Below are 9,391 nucleotides of genomic sequence, written 5' to 3'. Positions count from 1 at the left end.
GTCCCCCCTAAAACCTCGACCAAAGCCCTGATCAAAATAAAACTGTTTAATTAACTTACCTGGTCTGTGACACTGCTGTTCCCAACAGAAAAAGTGGTCAGACTCCCAGAAAGAGCTACGCTGAGAAGTCAGGGGCCATGAGCTGAGACTCAGCTTCTGAACTATTCAGAAAACTTGGGGAATCCGGTCACCCCGGGGAGAAGGGAGGAACTGAGGATTCCGTAAATGACAGCTCTTCGCTGCAGGAACCCAGCACACAACCCATATGCTCCATAATGACCATCCTGTCCCCACTGCACAATCGGGGAAGACAAGGGGATGCCACCAACTGCCCAGGGATGGCCCCTGGGCTGTGAGCAGGAAAGGAACAGGACATCGGGGTCCCGGGTGCCAGTCCAATCCCCGTACTGCAGACCAGAAGGGGCTGAGTGGAGGGGTGTATCAGCAACGACAGGGGGCCTATAGGCTCCAGAGACAACCTCTGGGAAGCCCACATCCTGCCAGGCTTTTCTGACAACTTCCCCACCCTGCCTTCTCTCCTCAAGCTCGGCCCCATGCACCATGTCCCGAGGTCCTAGGTGAGCAGCTTCCTGCGATGGAAGAAGGTACGAGAACAATGGACATGGGCTACATTCAGAGTTCTGAGAGTTGGAGCCCCTCCTAGGGCCTCTCCACCACGGAACTGGTTGACTACTATGACGTCAAGATTCCGTGGGATTACGTAGCGCTTATGCTACCACGCCTGATTGGACAGCTTGCATAGCTGTGAGGATGCACATGTCATAAAAGATGCAGCCAATCAGTGTCCTCCATAACGCTGCTGCATAACTCCAGGTCTTGCTGGAGGCAGAAGCAAGAAGTCTTGGGTTCATTTCTGAAATTTGTCCTCTTGTGCGCCACCCTCCCTGCAGCGAGTGGTGGGATTTTTTTCTCCTCTCTGGTCCTGCTCACTGCTGGGCTCCCACCTGCATCTTCCTGAGAGGATCCTACTTGGAGATTGCAGTAAACTAACTCAGGTCAGTTACCATTTAATGGCTGTTTACTGGTTTCAGAGCCTTTCTTTTTCATCATCTATGTGACACTTTTTTTCTGTTGAATCATCTGTAGTTTTTAAAGTATTGATTTAAAGAATACTTAAGGATATCACAAAATTGAATCCTTCTCCAATTTAAATTTTTTTTACTCTGCCTGTTGTCCTTTATTATTATTTTCTGTTTCTTGCTAGTACTTAGTAATTAGTAGAACACACACACATGTATATATAATCCTTCCAGTAATCTCATTATAAGTTTTTAGATTTTTATGGGTTATCTGCATATATAAGCATCACCCAGTATATTCATATTTTATGACTTAGAAATTGATCCTTATACCATGTAATTACTTTTTGCTGTTTTATTTCCTTTATTACACCTGTAGTAGAAAGTCTGAGAGAGAGTGCAGGAATCGTGGCCTAGGCTTACTGTAAGCAAAAAAGCTTTCAATGAGCATTTGCTGTAGGTTCATTTCACTCTCAGTCACAGTAAAGAAGTCGCTGGCTTTTTTGTTGTTGCTCTGCTAGCAGTTTTCTCTTTCCTAGCTGCTGAACTTTACTAAATGCTTTCCAACATGGAATCTAAATGACCATGGGATTTTCTTCTTGTGATTTTTACCTGCCTGGATGGCTTGTCTGGGAATGTTAACCACCCTTGCATTTTTTATTATATCCCTGCTTCCTATTGATATATTTTCTTAGATGATTTCATTTATTACATTAATACTTTTCTGAGGATACTAGTAGCTCTGTTTATAAAAGAGATGCTTTTAATAAAACAATTTTTATTTCAAGTCTGATACAAAACTTTATTTTTTAATTTCTTTTTTTAAAGGTTTATTTTATGTATGTGAAAGACAGAGTTACAGAGAGAGGTAGAGACAGAGAGAGAGAGGTCTTCCATCCACTGGTTCACTCCCCAGATGGCTGCAACAGCCAGAGTTACACCAATGCAAAGCCAGGAGCCAGGAGCTTCTTCTGGGTCTACCACATGGGTGCAAGGGCAAAAGGACTTGGGCCATCTTCTACTGCTTTTCCCAGGCCATAGCAGAGAGCAAGATTGGAAGAGGAGCAGCCAGGACTGGAACCGGCATCCATATAGGAAGCTGGCGCTTCAGTCCAGGGTTTTAACGTGCTGTGCCACAGTGACAGCCCCCTTTTTTAATTTCAAGTCTTGGCCTGCTTGCACCATCCTCACTGTAATGGTGGTTTTCCAAAAGAAACTAAAAAATAGCTTTGCTTATTTTCACTTTGGGCAGGTCTTTGAAATGTAAATTTGTTTTTTCTTTGGTAAAATTTTGAAGTATTCTCTAATTCTGGACCTGAAATTGTCATTGTGTGACTTTCTGGAGTTTTCAAAATGTGGTTCAATTACTTGGGTTATATAGGAGTTTTTCAATTTTATGTTATATTTGTTTTTTGGAAACCTGATTTTCAAAATAGGGTGGATATTGATCTCTGTAGTCAAATTTTACTCCTAAGAATTTCATATCTTTCTCTAGTATCTTGGTCAAAGCTATAATCTCTACAAAAGAATGATACTGTTTTAATTCCTAAACTGGTTATTTGTGTTACTTTCCCCATTGGTTCCTTAATCGTTTTTTCCTAATGGTTAACTTTGTTAATATTTTTCTTAAAAAAAGTCATTGTGTCCTTGTTTATTTGTGGTACATTGTATAGCATTTCATACATGTCTGCTATTCTTTTTTCTTCCTTTTCTTCAATACTCTGATATTTTTTGTTTATAATTAACAAGGGAGCTGTAATGATTGATTTTCAGTGTTTTATTCTAACATAACCATTTAAGGTTATAAACTATCTCTAAGCACTGGTTTACTGCATCCTCTTTATTCCTTCATGTGTTCCCAACCTGTTTCCATCACAGGCTGCGTGTGTCTCCAGTTCTGAAACCCACATGTACTGACTGGAAAATTAGTGCTTCAGCCATTAGAGACCCAGTTTTTACACTCATGTGCCCAGGTAATCACAGCCCATCAGCTACCCTTTCCATGTCTGCAAAAGGGCTACGGTCCCTTAAAATATATCACATCTTGATTTCTTTTAGAGAAGCAGGTAAAATTTCCCAGACAGCCCAAGTTAGACATTTCTACATATACTACTGGCTACATCTGAGTTGTTGCTTCTAAATCAATCTTTCATAGCAAACAGAACTGCTCTGATTGTCAGGTTTTTTTCTTTATGGAGTTACCAGCAAATTACCAACTTGTGTTGATGCTAGTGAGATTCACATACCTGATTTTTCTATTAATTAATTTGACATTCTGGAGTGGCCTGAATGTCAAAATTATGCCCTCGTAGAGCATATTTGAAGAAAGTGGTATAAATTATAGCTTTGTGTAAAATAGTTTAAATATTTGAAGTGCTCTGGATAAAAAATAAAATAATGTGATAGGTCCCAGGGGAGGGGAGAAGGGTTGCTTTAGCCAGAAGAGTTTGAAAGTCCTCACTAATGGATAATACATGATCTTAAAACATAACAATGGGGAGTAACTTTCAGTGCAGAAGCTAGGAAAAGAGCATCTAAGCTGCAGAAGTGAAAAGCAAATTTAAAGATTTTAATGAGGGGAAAAATATAGATGTATAATGAATGGATAAAAGAGGAAAGATTTGGAAGATGAAGAAAAAAGTGAAATGTGACTACACTTAAAAATGTTTTCTCCAAAATTTTTGAGAAAAATTTAAAGAATTTTAACTTTTAAAAATATGCATTATGATGTTTATGGTAATTCACTTAATTAAACCATTTTACAATGTGTATAAATTTCAAAACAGTATGTACAATGGCCATTCAAGCAATTCATGTAAAATGCATTGAGAGATTATTTTGATTCTAAAACACTTATATCCATATAGATTATAATGTGTCTATAGACATTTTCAATGAGTTTTTAAAAATCACCCAGATTCATGAATTTCAAATTTTAATGCACCAAAAGAAACTTACCTTTGAATCCCATTCCCATCTTATTTTTTAAAATACACATTGTTGGGGCCAGCGCTGTGGTTCACTTGGCTAATCCTCTGCCTGCGGTGCCAGCATCCCATGTGGACACCGGGCTCTAGTCTTGGTTGCTCCTCTTCCAGTCCAGCTCTCTGCTATGACCTGGGAGGGCAGTGGAGGATGGCCCAAGTCCTTGGGCTCCCGCACCTGCATGGGAGACTGGGAAGAGCACCTGGCTCCTGGCTTCGGGCTGATGCAGCACCAGCTGTAGCGGCCATTTGGGGAGTGAACCAACAGAAGGAAGACCTTTCTCTGTCTCTATCTCTCTCACTGTCTATAACTCTACCTGTCAAATAAAAAAAAAACACATTGTTCATAATAAATGAATGTATGATGTATATATTTTATTTTTAATTGAAATATATTTTTTCAAATAAATAAATAAGAAACATAAATGAGAGTCTATTAGTGAATTTTAAGGATGGAGATCTTTCTTTGTCTCTGGTGATTTTAAGAGATCACTTCTCGGCTGGCGCCGTGGCTCACTAGGCTAATCCTCCATCTTGCGGCGCCGGCACACCGGGTTCTAGTCCAGGTCGGGGTGCCGGATTCTGTCCTGGTTGCCCCTCTTCCAGGTCAGCTCTCTGCTGTGGCCTGGGAGTGCAGTGGAGGATGGCCCAAGTGCTTGAGCACTGCACCCCATGGGAGACCAGAAGAAGCACCAGTTCCTGGCTTCGGATCAGTGCGGTGCGCCGGCCACAGAGTGCCAGCCACGGCGGCCATTAGAAGGTGAACCAGCGGCAAAAGGAAGACCTTTTTCTCTGTCTCTCTCTCTCACTGTCCACTCTGCCTGTCAAAAAAAAAAAAAAAAAAAAAAAAAGAGATTACTTCTCTTGTTGACACTGGACTGTAGGATCCAATGTGTAGACTAGTCCAGTTGGGTGCTCCAACAATGACTTATATATTATTTTCTGATAGAGATTTGAATTTTCCCCCTATTGTTTTCCTTTTTCTTTGTTGATGGGTTACTATTTTAAGAAACACTGAGAGGAACATTACGTGCCCATTATGTCTTTGTGATCTATTCCTTTTATTTCCTTAGAATAAATTCCTAAAAATGAAATTATTGGGTAAAAGAAAGTAATCATTCTATTCTTTCATCAGACAAGATACTCTATTCTTAGGAGTCATGGTGCTTGGGCTGTGACATTTTAGAAAAGTGAAATAGAAGTTCTTGTTATGGAAGTATGGATCCTGCCTTTTTTTTATTAGGAACCATAATTTGGGAATTATTAAAATACCCAGCTGATGAGGAAAACTTTTCCTTTCAGTAGAATGTTACTACAACAATGTAAAAGTCAAGGTAGGATTATAAAAGAAGGAAAATTAAATGAAATATTAAAAAAGATAAAGAAGACATTTTACAAAGGTACAACAACTATGGACTAAAAGAGTGTCCTAGAATACCTTCATGCAGTTCAGCAACTAAGTCATTTCTGGAATGAACAATGTGGATAATTAGGTTAGGATAGTGCTTCTGTTAGGACTCAGGTCAAAGTCACAAGGTATGTAGTAACAATTTACACATTTTATGAGGAAAGATCGACTGAAACAGGGACTGTTTAAAAATCACATACTGAGATTTAGCCAACATATTCAAGATGGGCAGATTTGGATGGAATGAAAACTTCAGTGGAAACAAAACTGAAAGTCATAATCCTGGGGATGCCACTTAGTTTTACCAATGTAAAGAGAAGAATCATTATTTCAAGGTACAACACACATTGACAGGCTGAAATGAGAAACTATAAGCAATTCAAATACCAAAATGTTCCACACTGAATCACAAAAATGGGATTTTCAGATTAATCCAACTTGTAATGTCTCATAGAATTTAGGAAGTTATTCTGGTTCTGTGGACTCTTCAATAGCTCTTCACACAGAATATTTTCTTCTGCTTAGAAATAATGTCTTCTGAATGGCTCTGTAGTCAGCATGAAAGGGTAGGAAATGGCTTTTCAGAGTGGCTGGGCAAACATGCTTCCGAAGTGATTCATTGTATCATTTTATAATATCTCCAGATTTACACATGGAACTTCAGGATTTCATTTTTTTAGTTCATTCTCAAGTCTATGGACTTCAGTTCCTAAGGCATCAATGATATTTTTTCTAAGTTTAAGTGCAAAGGTCTCTAGTTCTAATGTTTCACATCTTCAGTTTCATATATCACTTAGTCAAAAATCTTGTTCTTCCAGATAAAGTCTTGTAACAACTCATCCATCAAAATGTACCTCTGCATTAAATCTTATTTATCTAACCTGACATCTGTGGCTTTGATGTCATGAACTGCCCTTGCAGATCAATCTTTCTCCAGGAGTTCAGTAAGCCATTGTACTTGTTCTGGCTGTCAGGATTGCCATAGAGGCCTTCTGTGTTAGTGTGGATAAGGATTGGTGAGACCACAGCTAATAAGGTGCACACACCCAAAGAACATAGGCTGACAGAGTGAATTGCCTGCATATTCATCAAGTAAAGATCACTTTAGCGACGCAGTGGGACTGAAGAAAATGAGAAAGTCAAGCAGAAAGACTACTGCAAACAACTGATAAAAGTGCCAGGGAATCTTGCTAATGAATGTGACAGTGTCCTGAGGCAAAGAAAGTATCCACATCTACTAATTTGATGTTCTCACACTAACTGGTCAATGTTCTTCATCAAAGGGCTTCTGGTAAAATTAAGAGTCAGGTAAAGGGATTTCCTTGATGACTTTGATTTTCTCCCAGAACGCCTACATCTGTTGCAGAAATATCATGGGTTCTGACAAGTCTTTGAAAGCCTCAGCCATGTTAAAGGCCAATCATTGTTCCTGTAAGGTGGTGTTGAGTTGGTTAACCTCTGGGTCATAAGCTTGCAGAACTGCAAATTTCATGATCTCAAAGTCAGATAGGATTTCATTATCCTTTTGATCCAATGTGTGCTTCAACTTTCAAAAAAATTCTTAATTTCATCTTTTTTCTTAATTTCATCTTAATCTTTAGTCAGTAACTGTGAGTATTTTCTCTTGCTAGTGTCCCAGGTATCCAAGTGAGAAAGAGCATCTCCCCTACACATTGTCTCAAAGCTCTGGAAGAGGAAATCAAAGGCATTCCTTTCCTGAGCATAGGCATCTTCAATAGATCAGAAGACATACTTGGTGTGGTCAGCAGGAATAGCACAGATCCCACAAATCAGCTGCATATCAGTCAGGCAGAAAACAATGAGGACTGCCCCAAGAGTCCTTTGTACACTGGCATCTTGGGAGAAATCTTGATCTTGTTCTACTTTTCCACAATACCCATCAGGGAATAATTAACCTGCAGCCTGCTAACTCCAGCAGCTGACATTTTCTTATGGCAGGAGGGACACTTGAATGATGATAGTCTCCACAATAAATTCTGCACAGTCCCCTCTATGAGACCTTTCAGGCGCTTTTTGCAGAAGTTATGTGAGCAAGGCAAAACTTGAGGATCATCAAACAGATTGTAACAAATTGGGCACATGAGATCTTCAAGCAGCTGCATCACATTCAGGGAGTCCTCTGTAAGTCAGAGGGCACCAAAGACAATGGTGTTTCTAGGGAAGAAATGCTATCTTCTGGTTGAGTAAGAAGTACGAGCAGCTAGTCAGCAGCTCCATCCAGCTCTACCAGAAGGAGTGCCTCTGGCATCATGAGGGATATGCCACACCCCCTCCACCCATGGGGGCCACGTGATATGTGCCAGGAATGGCTGCAAGATGGCCCCACATTACTTCTTTATCATTTTTCAAAAGGGAACATTCCTCAGTCATTAGATGAGTCAGTGTTGTGAGAACAGAACATGTTTCAAATTGGTTGGCTAAATGAAGATGTTTTCCCTGTTTCTTCCAGTATGACATATCCTACAGATACTAAACACTAGACTCTTTTAGACAAAACAAAATGTAATTAAAATGTCAGTAGTTACAAGATCTATTTTTTGATTTACATCCTTATTTCACTGTTTGTCAAACATTTTTCTTCAAGCTCATTTTCTCCAAACACTTGTATAAAATAAAACCCTATGTCCAATTCTCATTGATCATGCAGATAATATCAACTGATTCAAAGAGAGCCCTCAGAAATGTAATAGCTTAACCTCACCACACCTGCACTGCATGCAGTTCTTGAGGAACTATCAACGTCTTCAAACATCATTGCTTGGAAACTAGTGGTTTAGTTGAAATGTTTTAATCTATGTTTACTTTGCATGGTGTGATTGGTCTCCCGTTACTGATATGCCCATGTAGGAGCCATGAAGTTCAAGTTCTTGAATGATTATCTTTGATAAAGAACATTAGAAAGTAGAAAATGTTAATGAAAAATTTTTTCTAATCTGATCTGTCTCTCTAATGGCTCAAATATTTTCAGCAGTGGGACAGTATTTTAAAATAAAAAGCTTAATTGAAAAATCTAACATGTAAAACACATTAAGCCATTTTGCATGTAAAATCTTAATTTAAAATGTTAATATTCATGAGTGACCCAACCACTAATTAAGTGCAATGTAAGACATTTGCAGGTTTAAAATTACCAAACATTATATTTGCATCAGATGTTATGGTAAGTAGTAAAGTTACATAGTGGTGAACAAAATTAACATAACCCCACCAATGTCAACCTGATAGTCCAATAGAGAAAAACTTAAATAACCAAAGAAAAACCTATAAATCTTATGAAAAGTCAATATGTTAGACTCAACATTAAATTTATTTCTACATTTTAATGATCTAACATTAAAAATCCAAGTATAAATAAATAAGTAAAAATTATTTCTTAAAAAGTCAGTCCCTGCTATTCTCTAAGACCATTTTTCATTTAAACAAAGATGACAAAAGAAGTGTTATTCTTGAATTTATATTAAATTTATTTACCTTAACAACAGACATTAATATGATAGTCAATGTGTTAAAAGCATTTCAAATACTTTCATTAGTTTCAAAAATAATTTCATAGAAAATGTCAGCAAATATTTTTAACATTTTTGATAAAATTAAAATAAATGTCCCTAAACAATTTTTTAAAGATTATTTATTTATTTATTTATTTGACAGGTAGAGTTATAGACAGGGAGAGAGAGAGAGAGAGAGAGAAAGGTCTTCCTCCCGATGGTTCACTCACCAAATGGCCTCTATGGCCAGACCTACACCAATCTGAAGCTAGGAACTAGGTTCTTCTTCCTGGTCTCATGTGGGTGCAGGGGCCCAAGCACTTGGGCCATCCTCCACTGCCTTCCTGGGCCACAGCAGAGAGCTGAACTGGAAGATGAGCAACTGGGACTAGAACTTGGTGCCCATATGGGGTGCCAGCACTATAGGCAGAGGATTAATCTAGTGTGCCA

At 38.7% G+C, this 9,391-nt stretch overlaps 1 long non-coding RNA gene and 1 pseudogene across 4 annotated transcripts in view; one reads left to right on the top strand and one right to left on the bottom strand.

Moving 5' to 3' along the window:
• The first annotated feature begins 769 nt into the window (after positions 1-769).
• LOC138843443 (uncharacterized) overlaps positions 770-9,391 on the top strand; it is a 105,869-nt gene continuing 97,247 nt past the window's right edge. Inside the window, exons 1-2 of one of the 4 annotated variants that reach the window (XR_011378146.1) lie at positions 770-1,016; positions 2,919-3,013. This is a non-coding gene — a long non-coding RNA (uncharacterized lncRNA). The remainder of the gene's footprint in view (positions 1,017-2,918; positions 3,014-9,391) is intronic. The other 3 variants (XR_011378145.1, XR_011378148.1, XR_011378147.1) reach the window with 3 other exon arrangements.
• Positions 6,430-7,558, bottom strand: LOC138843458 (E3 ubiquitin-protein ligase TRIM13-like; annotated as a pseudogene).

The sequence above is a fragment of the Oryctolagus cuniculus genome, chromosome 8 (genome assembly GCF_964237555.1).
Source record: "Oryctolagus cuniculus chromosome 8, mOryCun1.1, whole genome shotgun sequence".
Classification (NCBI taxonomy): domain Eukaryota; kingdom Metazoa; phylum Chordata; class Mammalia; order Lagomorpha; family Leporidae; genus Oryctolagus; species Oryctolagus cuniculus.
Note: the sequence above shows the minus strand (reverse complement) of the source record. Positions and strands in the feature narration are given on the sequence as shown.